The sequence below is a fragment of the Pristis pectinata genome, chromosome 9 (assembly GCF_009764475.1).
Source record: "Pristis pectinata isolate sPriPec2 chromosome 9, sPriPec2.1.pri, whole genome shotgun sequence".
Classification (NCBI taxonomy): Eukaryota; Metazoa; Chordata; class Chondrichthyes; order Rhinopristiformes; family Pristidae; genus Pristis; species Pristis pectinata.
The window spans coordinates 21963460-21980091 of record NC_067413.1 but is presented as its reverse complement, the minus strand read 5'-3'; positions in this window follow the sequence as shown (position 1 = coordinate 21980091).

Sequence of the window (16632 nt, the reverse complement as noted above, 5' to 3'; positions counted from 1 at the left end):
CTACTGGAATATGTGATTAATATTAACATTTATAGAACATTATTTTCTTTGTCAGTTTAATCTATCTACATTTTCCTCCCTTCGTCCCTTCACAACCCCAGATCCTCCAATTAACTCTAAACTTCCAGCAGCAACTGTTCTGCAGTAATGGTGAAATAAAAACATTGGAACTTCTACTTAAGTGAGTGACACAAAACAATGGAAGTTTATTGATTGGCCATCTAAATCTTGCCCAGCTGACTTGTTAACACGTTAATCTTAACTGTAGCTTGAACCCATGCTCAAGCTACTTTGATCAGGAGTGGGAAATTTGGCAGATTTCCTTTGACCTTAATCCAACAGTATTAGAAGTGGAAGTAAGTCCATTTGGGCCAGTCTGATCTAATGATAAGACAGTGGCCAAAACAATCAGTACAAATGCCTTAAGTAGGCAATGTTAGCGACAATGTTACTTTCATCGCTGATAGTGCTAAGGACAACAGTAGTAACTGCTCATTAATGTGAATTTACTATTGATTTTGTATTACAATCACTGCCAGACACAATTGTTGCTGGAGGTTTATAGCAACTTGAGGACTTGCGGTTGCAGCGAGGCATGTTTCAGGAATGGTCAGAGTGGTTAAACACTTCACTGAATAAATTTGTTTTGTGATTGAAGGAAACCACTTTAGAACCACATTTGATAAATGCAGTTTGGAAATTCAGCTGTGCTGCAGCACGTTTTGTGAGATAGTCCTTCAAATTCTATCAAAAATCTGGACGATAAATGGACGTACAACTGCAAATTTGTCCTGGGTCCATTATATGAATGACACACATCTGCACAGAAGCCACTAGGCCTACACGGTGAAGTCATCTGGTGTACGATGTTATTTGGACAATACTTGCACAAAATTTGTGCACAGCTGTGAGACCTGCAAAGACCTGTAAGACCTGGCATATCGAAAGACCTTGATTGAAGGGTTCATGCCTGACTCACAGATCATAGAACATAGAATACTACAGCACAGGGACAGGATCTTTGGTCACTGACGTCTGTGCTGACCATGATGCCAAATTAAACTAAACCTATCTGCCTGCATATGATCCCTGCCCCTCCATTCCCTGCATGTTCATGTGTCTGTCTTAATGCTTTTTAAATGGTGATATTGCATCTGCTTCCACCATTACCCCTCACAGCACGTTTAAGGCACCGACCACTCTCTTTAAAAAAAATCTTACCCTACACATCTCCTTTAAACTTTCCCCCTCTCAGCTTAAAGCTATGGCCTCCAGTATTTGACATTACTACCCTGGGAAAAAGACTCTATCTACCAGATCTATGCCTCCCATAACTTTATAAACCTCTATCAAGTCTTCCCTCAGCCAAGAAAACAACCCAAGTCTGTCCAACCTCTCCTTATAGCTATTGGTCAAATGGGTCAAACCTTACCTAGTCTATTGCTGGAGAGTTTCATCTTCATCTTCAAGACAAGTTCTCCTTTAAGCTGATGTTTTACTGTTCATTCCCACTCCAGCCCCTCATTGCTAGTGTCCTCAGGCTCCCAAACCAACCCCGTTGCTAATGGATACCACTGATTGTCTGCCTGATATCTCCCTTCAGTCCGTCCTCCTATCTCCTCTTTGCCTGACCTCTGCCCAAGTAATATTGGCCCAATCCCCTGGAAAGCAAATCCTCCTAACTTCACTTTAGCCCAACCCACTCGCTGATAATATCTCTGCATCTCCCTCATCCTTCCAAACTGCATCCATACAATCCTCAACTCAGTTTACTTTCTTTGCTAGTTCCATATACCTTCGGGCTCATGCATAATAGAATATTGCAAGCAGGTTTTGGGCAGTGTGGGGGCCTCACATAACACTGGAATAGCCCCCACCCCGGTTTACTAAGCAATGCTACTTTAACATGCCTTTATAGCTGGTGTACAATATCTAGACTTCCAATTTGCAAAATACTAGACTTGATGGGTTAACAAACCATAACTATGTGTCTACAATGACAATATCATCCCACCAAAACCTGCTATCAGAAAGTAACAGATGAAAATATAATGCACTGTTGTTTTAGCAGAACTCAATATTTGTTGTAAACTAGGTAACAGCTCTGCTAAAATACTTGATAAAGGACTAACATTAAAGGTTCTTCTATGTCTATTCCATGCAGTAATTCCACAGCCCACTGTAATGACTTGCTTTTATTTCCATATAATCTGTAAAGTATGACTTTGTGATGGGATAGCCACTTGTATGGAAGCTTCTGAAAAAACACGGCTGTCAGAGTCCAGCAGATTAAAGATTCAGGTAGGGATCCTTCAGTGCAGGTTAGACTTCCATTCATCATTCTGTGGTGCCAGGTGCTAAGTGCTGTACGATGATTTCACATAAATGTTGGTGGCTAGATTAAGGCAGAAAGAATTCCTTCATTTCATTTAAGCATCAGTCATATGTTTAATGTCAGGTATGGGGAGTTAAAAATTGAGGATGTGATAATATGGCTATGTGAGAGAAATGGAGGGCTATGTAGGAGGGAAGGGTTAGATAGATATTAGAGCAGGATAAAATGTTGGCACAACATCGTGGGCCAAAGGGCCTGTACTGTGCTGTAATGTTCTATATTCTATGATGTTTAGCTACTAACTTGAAATCTAAATGGGCAGGTAATCAAAAGGCAGTTTAGTAATTTTAGGCTCTGCTGCAAAGAAAGGCTTTAGTCCTTCTTCTTAAAGATTTGTTAGTTATCCATCACCTAATGAGTGCTAGGAATGTTGGACCTCTTGACAACCATTTTACAAACCCATCATTTTAGGTCCCAGGGATGTCTAACAAACATTTAATCTGAAATTAGTTTGGGCCATTATTCTGACATCTGGAGTGGACCTGAGTACCAGGTATTAAGTCCCATACATATGCTGATGAGGGGCCTGGTATTAAAATTTTGGAGCAGATTTTAAGTTTGGCCTGCTTTTGACGTTTTTCTCGACGTCCTACAAGTTGATGGCCTCGCCCACAACAATTATCAGAGGGGTGAATGCTCCTGAGGATTGTGGCCCTAATCCCATTCTCCTACCCCTTCCATGGCATTTATACAAATACTGCTGTCTGCCAGGCAAATTTCCCAAATTTGTTTTCCAAATAGGCTCTGGCAGTTGTCCAAATCACTACCCTCCTGATTTATATTTGTTTAGTATACTGCGCCAGCTGTAAGCAATTGCTTTAAAAATAACTAATCACTGCGTCATTTGTTGCATGTCAAATTCCCCTGTCCTCTAGCAGGAGTCAATGTCCTCAGGAGGAGGGCAGAACTTTGCTACAGAAAACAAAGGTAAGGCAAGCCCAAAGTGTTGTCAGACTCATGAACTATCCTGTCAGTTTGTTGTATTTTTTCGTGAATGCTGATATTGACATTCCAATTCTGCATATCTCAGTCACAGTACTTGTTTACATGTGCACAAGGCACTATCTGCTCAGGTTAAAGAAGTCCATGATCTTAGAAAAGAAACATGAATTCTGAGCTTAAAATGATGGTTTCAGCCGTTGTTTATTTAACATTTATTAAGTGTTATACAACAGATGGCTTGGTGATAGGAGTCAGAGGGTAGTGGTGGAGGGTTGTTTTTTCTGACTGGAAGCCTGTAACCAGTAGTGTACCACAGGGATTGGTGCTGGGATAAGATATCTTTATTAGTCACATGTAGATTGAAACACACAGTGAAATACATCTTTTGCATAGAGTGTTCTGGGGGCAGCCCACAAGTGTTGCCACGCTTCCGGCGCCAACATAGCATAATTTCCTAACCCGTATGTCCTTGGAATGTGGGAGGAAACCGGAGCACCTGGAGGAAACCCACACAGACACGGGGAGAATGTACAAACTCCTTGCAGACAGCAGCCGAATTGAACCTGGGTTGCTGGCGCTGTAATAGCGTTACACTAACCGCGACACTACTGTGCCTGCCCTGCACGGATCTTTGTTGTTTGTCATAATATATATAAATGACTTGGATGAGAATGTCTGTTGTCTGAGAAGTAAGTTTGCTGATGACATGAAGATTAGTGGAGTTGTAAATAGCGAGAATGGTTACCTAAGGATACAGAGGGACATAGATCAGCTGGAAAGTTGGGCAGAGCAGTGGCCAATGGAATATAATCAAGGTAAATTTGAAGTTCTGCATTTTGAGTTATCTAATACTGGCTAGATGTCAGTAAATTCAGTGTTTATTCAGAAGTGTTGATGTATGAGGGATCCTGGAGTGCAAGTTCATGACTCCATGAAAATGGCTACACAGGTGGATAGGGTAGTGAAGAAGGCATTTAGCTTGCTTCCCTTCACAGGCAGGAGTATTAATTATAAGGGCTGGGGCATCACATTGCTGCTGGTTAGGCCACACTTGGAATATTATATGCAGTTCTGGTCACCTCACTTTATAAAGGATATGGTAGCACTAGGAAAAGTGCAGAAGACATTCACCAGGATATTGCCAGGAATAGAGGGCTTTAGTTACAAGGAAAGATTGGTTAGACTGGGAGTTTTCTCATTGGAGCCAATGAGGCTGAGAGGTGATCTTATAGAAGTTTATAACAGCTTATAGGTAAGGTAGAGAGTCACAGTCTTTTTCCAAGGGCAGGGGAGTCTGAAACTATAGGACATAGGTTAAAGGTGAGTGGAGAAATATTTTAAAGGAGATCTGAGGGTAAGTTTTTCACACAGAGAGTGGTGGGTATATGGAACAAGTTGCCAGAGGTACAATCATAGTGTTTAATGAACATTTGGACACATACATGGATATGAAAGGTATAGAGGGATATGGGCCAAATGCAAGAAAATGAGATCAGCGCAGATAGGGTATGTCAGTCAGGATGGATGAGTTGAGATGAAAGACCTATTTCCGTGCTGTACAACTCCATGAGATGGCCAAGCCCTTGTTGGAGATAACAAGTGGGAAGGTAGAGAGTCAGGATGCTGAAACTATGGCTCCTCAGCCTGAACATGGCTTCCTTAAAAAGCTGTTTTCAAATATGTCACAATATAATTTTTCTGGTGTTTAACATGTTAATAATTGGGCCAGGCACATTTTGCCTCACACATACCGCTAAATGGCGCAATCCTCTCAAGGTTCACCTTTTCGCCTTTGTAATTTATTTGTATTTTCTTTGGCTAGGTAACAGTTGTGATTACACCTCAAAAACAATTCATGGATTGTGAGAGGTACTGAAATGCAACTGACACAATGGAAGGCAGAATGTAAATGAAATTTCTTCATTTTGTTCTGAATGGTGCTACCCTCAGCTCTGAGTCAGAGAATTGTGGCTCCATGTTTGAATGCACAAACCAGACGCTCACCAAAACTAACAATCTGGTCAATATCTCATTGTTTTTGGAATATTGCTCTAAGCATACTGGTTGCTGCATTTCTTCCTTTGTTACAGTGGCCATAGAAGTCCATCATTTGGTACATAAGTCTTTTGTTACATCCTGAGGGAGTGAGAAACACCAGATAAGTATGTTGCCTATGTGTGATAATAGCCCTGATTCTGATTCCTTCTCCACCTCTTGTAATAGCCCTACTGTCAATAGATAAGCACTGCTCTCAGACCACTGCTAAGTGAATGGTGCTATATCTCCATTCAATATTGTGTCACAATGGTGAGCTTCCAACCAACACTGCAACTTCTGCACTGTGATGCCATCATTATTTACTGTTGCAGGCAAGCCTGCAGGCAGGTAGTGTTTAATCAAAATCAAATATAACTGCAGATGCTGGAATCTGAAACAAAAACAGAATTGCTGGAAGAACTTTGCAGCATCTGTGGAGAGAGGAGCCAGTCACTATTTTGGTTCTGAGGAAGGGTCCCTGACCGGTGTTGAATGTTTTCCCTTTCCAGAGATGCTGCTTGACAGGCTGAGTTCATTCAGTGTTTTTGTTTTTGCAGCAGCTAAATGTCTGTCTTGCAGCGACTCACCGCACCGGCATGGAACCGGCTCCCGACGTCGCGAATATCGTCGGAGGCCCCATCCAAGATGGCGCGGGGCCCTCCTTCTTCCCCATTGTCGGACTAGGAAAGCCTGTGCAAGGGAAGGTCAGGTGATCCGCACGTGACGTCAGCACAGGGACTGTAGCACGGGAAGTTTTGGGATATTAAAGGCGCACCGTGCCCCTGTCGTTCATTCGACTTCTGATTTCGAACCAGCGACTCTGTGTCTTCATTTTGTAGTGTGTAGCTAGCCGCTACAGTCTGTTAATTACCAAAATGGAATGGCCCGGTACTCTGTTACCTCATTTCAGGTCACTTGAAATGGGACTGACTAGTGGAGAAACAATTATGCTTCAAAGTGGTGAGAGAATGAAAGAGATGAAACAGAGATGTGGATGGTTGGGTTGGAAGGAAGTGAACAGGGACTTGATGATGGGTCAATGACTTGAAATACTAACTTTGTTTCTGCCATCATCAGTGCTATCTGACCCACTGAGTAGTTCCTGCATTTCCTGTTTATTTTCTGCTGCAGTATTTTGTTTCTGGACCAAATGACAGGAGTTCGGGGCTTGCATTTCTGGAGGGAAAGATTATTTTCTTAAATTCATTTTCAATTATGCGTCCATTGTTGTCTGCTGCCTTCTTGATGGTAGAGGTCGTGGTTTTGTGGGTGCTGTCAGAGTAGACTGGGTGAATAACTGTAGTGCATTTTGTACACACTTCTGCCACTGTGGACTGGTGGTAATTGGAATGAATGTTTAGTGTGGTGGATAGGAACCAGTCAACCAGATTGTCTTAAATGGTGTTGAGCTTATTGTGTGTTGTTGCAGCTACATTCATCCAGGTATTGGGAGGGTGTGCTCCTAGCTTTTGGTTTGGAAATGGTGCAAACTTTGGAGTGTCGGAGGTGAATCACAGGTAACTTAGTCCCTGACCTATTTTTGTAGTTGATGTAACTGATTCATTTGAATTTCTAGTCAATGTTAACTCCCAGGATGTTGATGATGGAGGACTCAGTGATGGCAATCTCATTGAATGTCATGTTGGATCCTTTCATGTTAGGGATGGTCATTGCCTGCCACCTTAGAGGTGAAATTGTCACTTGCCACTTATCAGCTTTTCCTGAAATGTTGACACAAGACTGCAGATGTTGAAATCTGGAGCAACGGACAAGATGCTGGCAGAACACAGTGGGTCAGGCAGCATCTATAGAGGGAAATGGACAGTCAATGTTTCAGGTTAAGATTTATCAATTATATCTTATCCTTCACAATGAAAACATATGAATACAGAATATGGAAGTCTTGCTGCAATTATAAACGGTCTTGGTGAGACTGCACCCAACGTATTGTATCCAGTTTTGGTCTCCTTACATGTATTTGCTATAGAGGTGGTGCAATAAAGATTCATACCACTGGTTCCAGGGATGGCAGCTTTGCTGTTGAGGAGAGATTGAGGAGACTGAGACTGTATTCGCATTGGAACTGACAGAAATCATACACAGCTCAAGGGGTGGATGTAGGAAGGTTGATTCCACTGGTTGAGGAGTCCATAACAAAGGGTCACAATCTCAGAATAAGGGATAGGCTCCTTAGGACAGAGATGAGGAGAAATTCCTTAATTCAAAGAGAGGTAAACCTTTGGAATTCTGTACTCTGTAGAGTCATTGAGTTCATTCAAATCAGCTCAATAGGTATTCTAGATATGAAAAGAGAAAAGGGACGTGGGGAAAGAGCAGGAAAGTATAGCTGAGATAGAAGATCACCTCTGATCTTGATGAATAGCAGAGCAGTTGCAAAGTGCTGGACGGCTGCTCATACTATTTCTTATGTTCTTATGACTGCTTAATTTGCTTAGAAGTTATGAATGGAACTTAACCATCCATTGAAGCCCAATCATCAGTGAGCATCCACCTTTCTGACCTTCTGATGGAAGGAAGTTCATTACTAAAGCAGCTGAAGATGGTTGGGCTTAGAGCACAGCACTGATGAGCCACTGCAGCAATATCCTGAAGATGGGATGTTTGATTTCCAACAAAAGAGATTAAAAATGAGCAATGAAAAACTGGCAATGGGGCCTCAGTGATGTACAGATGAGTATTGTGGAATAAGAATGGATGGATGGAGTCTCGGGGAGAGGGAGGTTGGTGTTTGAATGATGTTGGCTTTGGGAGAGATGATTGGAGATAAGGATGGGGAAAGATGGTAGGTAGAGGAATGAGGCTCACTGGTGAATAAGCATTGGAAATGGGATCCTGAGAGGAAAAGTAGGACAGAACTGGGGACATGGGCTCAGGAGGGAGAGGGAAGATGAGAAGGGCACCTGGAGACTGGGACTAATACCACCAAAGGATGAAAGGCTTCCTCATACTGACATTTTTAGAATTTTGTAAGAGTTTTATTGAACATTGTCAAAAGATTTTGGCAACAGTTAAATTGTGAATTTTGGTGGATTATAATATTATTAATAGTTACAGTTATTGTGGATCTTCTATCTATTAGTACCAGTTATATGTTGAATATCAGCTAAGGCCAAGGATTAAGCTCTGAGACTTTTGGTATTGTACAGCTCAGCATGACACTGCATTAACCCATTGTGCTTTACTGTTGATTTTGAAGCATAATGTATTTCAAAACCAGCACAGTGAAAGGGTACTTAACATAACATAATTAGGTAATGAATTTCAGACCTATTTGAATCAAAGTCAAATGGAATGAGCATGATTTTGATTCTGCAAGCCTGGAAAATAATTCCAATGAATACATTACTTCCATTGATTTTATTAATGAGGATCTTGACACTTTAGAAAGTACCATCTCTCATCCACAGTGAAATATTTTAAACACTTTAGAAAGAACATCAGTTATTCTTTACTGGATGTAGCACACCAGATGTTTGCACTGACCCGTGTTCATTCACACTATGCCTTCTTCTGTTGTCAGCAGCTGGAAAGGAGTGACTTACATGTTGCTCTTGTTCAAATGATAAACTGCTATGTGTGTCAAATTCATTGAGTCAGTCTGATTTTCTGGTAGCTTCATGGTTATCGTGGCCAATCCTCAGGCTGTCTGGGGTAACAGATCAGTTGAATAAACCACTTCGCTGCCATCTTGGGATTTTTAGTGGGAGGAGAGATGAAGAAGCAGTAGATTATCTGTCTGAGATGTTCTAGTCCCCCGTGACATGGTATTTGGGAACCTTTCCAGTGTATGTGGCCCAGCTGTGCTCAAGCATGTTAGATGTGCCGTCCTGTTAACTTTATTTGAATAAAGGCTCAGAAATCCAGTGGGATCTGATGCCAACACTGGGACTGTGTCAGGTGCTGTCCTCCATTGTAGATTGCTCAAGAGTTTGTGTATTGGGTGGGAGAACATAATTCACAGGGAAATGCAATAGACAATGTCATGGATGAGCATATCCATAGCTATCCAGCTGAATGATCCAGTGACTGACCATCTTTTGGACAGTCATAGTAGTGATAATCTATTTGATGTTAAGACTAAGATCTGTCCTTTAAATGTGTTGGAAATTTTTTACTACTGCCAGCCACCTGGTCTTTCATTGGGTTAAGTTTGGAGAAGGGAAAACAGTATGAAAGGCTAGAAACATCCAAAAGGCTCTGGAAGAGATTTGCAAGGGAAAGCTGCTGGTAACTGTGGCTAAAGACAATCAGCAGCCACAGAATTAGAAGCAAGAAAATGAAATCAACCTTAATTGAAACCCACTGTCTATATTTGGCATTCACTGGGCTGACATTTATAGAAGGATTAATGGGGAAAAAGAAATGTCACAGGTTAAATACAGAGAGTAAATTTTGTGCTGTGTTAATATGAAACAAGCAGATTTAGTGGGAAATTTGTAAACAAATACTAAAGTGCATAAAACCTTTGTTGAACAAAATCAAACAGAACAAGGGGTTTCCAGATATTTTTTTGGGATGGTGGCAGTGTCTCAGTCCCAGCATTGTGATAATGACTCAATAATCTGTTTTAGTAATGTTGGCTTGGGGATAAGCACTAATCAAATACTAGGGAGGCCTATTATGCTATTCCTTAAACACATAGATACATAGAAACTTTACAGCATAGAAAGAGGTCATTTTGTTCATGGTGTCCTTGCCACTTGAGGTAAAAGCTACTCAGCTTAGTCCTGTAGGTTACAGCTCTTCAAGTACAGATCCAAGTGAAGTAAGAGTCTTTGCCTCTGCAGGCATTGTGCTCTGGGCCTCCACCAGCATTTGGATGAAAATGTTGTTCTTTCTTTCTCCTCTACACTTTCTACCAATTACTTTAAATCTATGGCTGCTGTTTTTGACCCCCTTCTAAATTTTATCATGGGATCTTGCACTTCTATCAGAAGTGGCAGATGGGGTGTCAATTCAGATGGCTCCACTGAAAAATGGCAGCTCCTGTGGCTTAGCTCTCTCTCAGTCCTGTGCTGTAGTATTAGCCCAAATTATGTCCTCCAATCTCTGGAGATGGTCTCCAGAAGGGAGAGTCAGAAAATTGCTGACTCAAGACTCATCCCAAAGGCTTGATCTCAAAACCTCGGCTGCCTCTTCAGTGCACCAAGTTAAGCTTACTTTTCAGATCATGGTCAGGCAAGGACCACTTAGATGAGTTAATTGAGACTAGTCAGCTTGTTTGAAAACCTAGCTTGGCATACATATCTTTCAGCTGGGTTTTGCCTGGAGAATGATGATATTGAAGATAGAGAAAGGGGCGAACCTGGACTAAGGTTCAGTAAAGTGAAGATAAACATACAAGTAGGCCGTGATCTAATTCCACTGTTTGTGCAATCTCACATTAAGAATCAGCTCCTCACTCCAAGACAGGAAATCAATTTGCGTATTAAATGTCTAACAATGAGCTGCAACAAATTAACAAAAGAACCTTCTCAAATTTTTTTTTGTTAAGGTCCAATCTATACATTTCTACCCCTTCCAAGCCATTAACTTTATACATCTATGCAACTATAGGCAACAATGTGTGACTGAATAGCATGGCTGCCACTGTTTAATTGAAGATCATCAGAGAAAAATATCTAATCATCGTTACCACTGCTCAAAGGATCACTATAATTGCACGTTAAGGAACTTAATCCTACAGCTTTGCAATAAAAGGGCATTAAACTTTATACTAATAACCAGATCATTAAATATTGGAAACCAGTTATAGTAAAAAAAAGTCATTAAGCATGGCATTTGAGTAAAAGACATATCATTAAAATGATTAGAGAACAACGGTCAGGATTTAACAGGGCCATTCAGTTCTATTGTTGAAGTGAGTGTGTGTTGTGCTAATCTTAACTGTTTCATACCAGTATGGTTGTTTTCTGGGTTCGATTTGTAGAAAATTTGGGGCTCCTTTATGTTGGTAATGGATGCATGATATTTTTCCTATTTTAGACAACTTGTGAGGAGCATCATGCACTCTCATGTCAGTCACATTGCTAAGGTAGCACCGGGTAAATTTTCCTGTGACAACATCTCTCAGTTCTAACCCAGCAACAAAGTGACGATTTTGCTCTGAGTGAACATAGAACATAGAACAGTACAGCACAATATGGGCCCTTCGGCCCACAATGTTGTGCTGACCTTTAAACCTCGCCTAAGACTATCTAACCCCTTTCTCCCACATATCCCTCTATTTTAAATTCCTCCATATGCTTGTCTAGTAATCTCTTGAATTTGACCAATGTACCTGCCTCCACCACTGCCCCAGGCAACGCATTCCATGCCCCAACCACTCTCTGGGTAAAAAACCTTCCTCTGATATCTCCCTTGAACTTCCCACCCATTACTTTAAAGCCATGCCCTCTTGTATTGAGCATTGGTGCCCTGGGAAAGAGGCGCCGGCTGTCCACTCAATCTATTTTTATATCTTAATATTTTGTACACCTCTGTCATGTCCCCTCTCATCCTCCTTCTCTCCAAAGAGTAAAGCCCTAGCTCCCTTAGTCTCTCCTCATAATGCATACTCTCTAAACCAGGCAGCACTCTATCTATTTTTATATCTTAATATTTTGTACACCTCTGTCATGTCCCCTCTCATCCTCCTTCTCTCCAAAGAATAAAGCCCTAGCTCCCTTAGTCTCTCCTCATAATGCATACTCTCTAAACCAGGCAGCATCCTGGTAAATCTCCTCTGCACCCTTTCCAACGCTTCCACATCCTTCCTATAATGAGGCTGCCAGAACTGGACACAGTGTGGTCTAACCAGAGTTTTCTAGAGCTGCATCATTACCTTGCGGCTCTTAAACTCGATCCCTCGACTTACGAAAGCTAACACCCCATAAGCTTTCTTAACTAGCCTATCCACCTGTGAGGCAACTTTCAGGGATCTGTGGATATGAACCCCCAGATCCCTCTGCTCCTTCACACTACCAAGAATCCTGCCATTAACTTTGTACTCTGCCTTGGAGTTTGTCCTTCCAAAGTGTATCACCTCACACTTCTCCGGATTGAACTCCATCTGCCACTTCTCAGCCCAGCTCTTCATCCTATCAATGTCCCTCTGCAATCTTCGACAATCCTCTACACTACCCACAACACTACCAACCTTTGTGTCATCTGCAAACTTGCCAACCCACCCTTCTACCCCCTCATCCAAGTCATTAATAAAAATCACGAAAAGCAGAGGTCCCAGAACTGATCCTTGTAGGACATCTCACAAAAGTGAGATGAAGAAGTGAGTGCAACATTGTATTGATTTTGATGTGATCTCATCCTGTGGGCACATGTTCATTTGAAACTGGGTTCACTTAAAAGGATAGATTTTTCACTGGGTTCACTTAAAAGGATTCATTGTTTTCTCTGATGGGTTTCTGATGCACATGGGCTGGGAAAAAGCCCATCACCCCTCTTTTACACATTGAAGAATTTTTCTGGCAGTGGTGAATATATGACTTTCTGTCATTGCATGTTTAATTAAAAAATAAGTATATTTAACCACTTCAAATTATCATGCAATTATTATATTGTGCAAATAAGTAATCTTTACCTTGCACTTATTTTGCCCCTTTTATCGATGCATCACGGCTTGGTATGGCAACTGCTCTGCCCAAGACCGCAAGAAACTGCAGAGTGTTGTGGACACAGCTCAGTACATCAGGAAAACCAGCCTCCCCTCCATGGACTCTGTCTATACCTCGCTGCCTCAGTAAATATAATGAATGACCCAACCCACCAAGGACATTCTCTCTCCTCCCTCCTCCCATTGGGCAAAAGTTACAAATGCCTCAAAGCATGTGCCACCAGGCTCAAGCACAGCTTCTACCTCGCTGTTATAAGACTATTAAACTGACCTCTTGTACAATAAGAGGGACTCTTGAACTCATAATCTACCTCCTCATAGCCTTGCACCTTATTGTCTGCCTGCACTGCACTTTCTCTGTAACTGTAACAGCTTATTCTGCATTCTGTTATTGCTCTTCCCTACTTCAATGTACTGATGTAATGAAATGGTCTGCATGCAAAACAAAGTTTTTCACTGTACCTTGGTACATGTGACAATAATAAACTAATTACCAACTACCAACAAATATAACCAATAAAGGCCATTCACATTCTGTCTTTCAGGAAAGATTCAAAGGGAATTGTCTTATTTTGATTGCTGGAACTAAAATTAGAAAGATGGGTATACACTGCAGTAATCTCTTCTTGTGTGCTTCAAACTGAGTCAGAGCAAGACAAAGAAGCTCTCAGAACAGAAGCCAATATGTCCATAGCTCCTATAATCCATGCATTGTTGAGCAGTTATTTGGCCCTCAAAACAATGCTACCATTATATGTTAGGGTCTATCAGGAAGTCATGAGACGTCTTTGGTATAAAGACAAATTAGAACAGAGAACATAAGAATATACACAAGAAACAGAAGATGGAGGAGGCTCTTTGGCCCCCCTGTGCCTGCTCCACCATTCAGTAAGATCCTGACTGACACTTAACCTCAGCACAATGTTTCTGTATTATCTCACATCCTTTGATGTCTGCCTTGAATTTACTAAGCAACTGGGTCTTGGGTAGAGAATTCAAAACATTCAATGTCATCTTGGTGAAAAAATTTCTTGTCATGTCAGTTCTGAACTGCTGACCCCTTATTTTGAAATAGTGACCCATGGTTTTAGATGCCCCAGTTAGGGAGAGCCCTACCCCTACCTTGTCAAGTGGACATGAGAATTTTGTACATTTCAATGAAATCACCTCCTATTCTTTTAAAATTTTGAGAGTATAGGTCCAGTCTGCTTAGTTTTTATTCAAAATACTGTTTCCCCCATCCCAGAATCAACTTGGTGAGCCTTCATTGCACACTTTCCGTTGAAAGTATATCTTTCCTTGGGTGGGGAGACCAGATCTGTGCACAATTGTACAGGTGTGGTCTCACTGGGTGCAATATAATTGCAGTAAGCCTTCTTTACTCTTGTACTTAAAAGCCTCTTGTAATAAAGGTCAACGTATTGTTTGCCTTCCTAATCACCTGCTGTTCCTGCATGTTAGCTTGCAGTGTGTACTAAGTTACCCAGGTCCCACTGAACACTGACATTCCAGTCTCTCACCATTTAGAAAATGGAAATCAACAAAAGGTGATCAAAAGGTATCAGCCTTGGGTCAGTGGTTTCACTACTTTGATACAGTGGGCTGTACATTCAAAACCCACTCCAGCATTATGAGGATCTTGCCAAGGTTGATGATTCATTTGGAAGAGTCACCTGTTGCCTTTCATCTTTGCAAGAACTAAAAGATCCTTGGACACAGTCTGTAGGAGATTCTTGTGGTGTCATGACTTATATTTATCCCTAAACCAAATTCACTTAAATTGATTATTAAGTGCTGAAAACACTCCTACATGTCAGGCAGTATTTATGGAGAAAGAGAGGGAACTGCAGATGCCAGAAATCTGAATTAAGAACAGAACATGCTGGATATAAGCAGCAGGTCAGATGACATCTATGGAGAGAGGAACAGAGTTAACATTTCAGGTCAATGACTCTTTATCAGAGGAACTTCCTTCAATCTCTGTATGTCTTTCCACATATTCTACCTGATCTAATGAGTATTTCCATTATTTTCAACACTAATTTCAAATTTTTAGAATCTACTTTATTTCACTTTTATACTAAAATGGACCTTTCGCTCAGTTATTTTTTTGTAGTTTGAAGCCAACTTCCTCACACTGCACCAGTGACTTTGGACCTAATGTTCCCTTTGACTCCATGACATTCCATAGAGTCATAGAGCAATACAGCACAGATAGACGCCCTTTGGCTCAACCAGTCCATTCTAACCACCTTGTCCACCCAACTAGTCCCAATTTCCTGCATTTGGCCCATATCTTCCAAGCCCCTCCCCTCCATGTACCTATCCAAGTGCTACTTAAATGATACTATTGTACCTGCCTTAACTACTTCCTCTGGCAGCTCATTCCATAAACCCACAACCCTCTGTGAAAAAGTTGCTTCTCAGGTCCCTTTTAAATCTTCCCCCTCTCACCCTGAACCTATGCCCCCTAGTTTTGGATTCCCCTATCCTGGGGAAAAGGCTGTTACCATCCACCTTATCTATGCCTTTCATAATTTTAAATACCTGTATAAGGTCACTCCTCATTCTCCTACGTTCCAAGGAATGAAGACCTAGCCTGGCCAACCTCTCCCTATAACTCAGGCCCTCTAGTCCAGGCAGTATCCTTGTAAATCTTTTCTGCACTCTTTCCAGTTTAATCACTATTACAGGGTGACCAAAACTGTACACAGTACTCCAAGTAAATTCAAGGTAACAATTCCTCTACATGGTAGTCTATACTGCCATAAAGCTGAGATCATATCTCTATAGAATTGGTGAACTGCCATGAAAGCAACTTGAAGGGTTTTACTGGTACTGAACGTGGTAATTTTGCTCTTATGCAACTACAATAAGTGGGAAAGGGAGGAAATACTGAGAGTGATACAAGCCCGGATGATTAGTGACCTGTAGTTAATGTTGAGCCAGAACTTTCCGAAGTCATGAAAAACACAGAATTAAAAATACTTTTTACTTTTTTTAGGCAGCTTTTTTTTTAGTTACCTTCAACACCTGACCCAGGATCTCCACCCGGACTAATAATCAGCCCACTGACTGTGTCAGGAAGGTACCCCAGACAACTAAAAGGTCAAACAATCAATATGAGAAATGAAGACAGCACTAAAATTTAGGTCCAGAATGGGCTCTGTAAATCCTAAATTGATGAATGTGATTTTATATAAACAAATTATGATGAGCTTTGATGAGATAAACACTGAAGATCTATTTCCACTTGTTACAAAGTTAGTAACTAAATGCTTTAAACTATCACTGAAAGAATATTTAAAAGTGACGATTGTTATGACGTGGAACTCTCATTCAAGGTCAAAGGTGGATGTGGGCAATTAATTACTTTTAAAAGGAAAGTGGATAAGTATATGATAAAAGCTTCTAATAGATACAAGGGCAATGACCCTCCCAGAGTGGTTACTTGGGTTTGTTGGGGCAAATGGGAACATTATGTGTTATAAAGTTTAACATTTCTCTGGTCTTGGTGCACCTTCATGGTCATTCCCCATTGGAGGGGTTAAATATTATTGGAAAGGTTATTAAGTAATCTAATGTCTGGCTGCTGTGTACCTGGGACAGAGGTGGTTTTGTACTT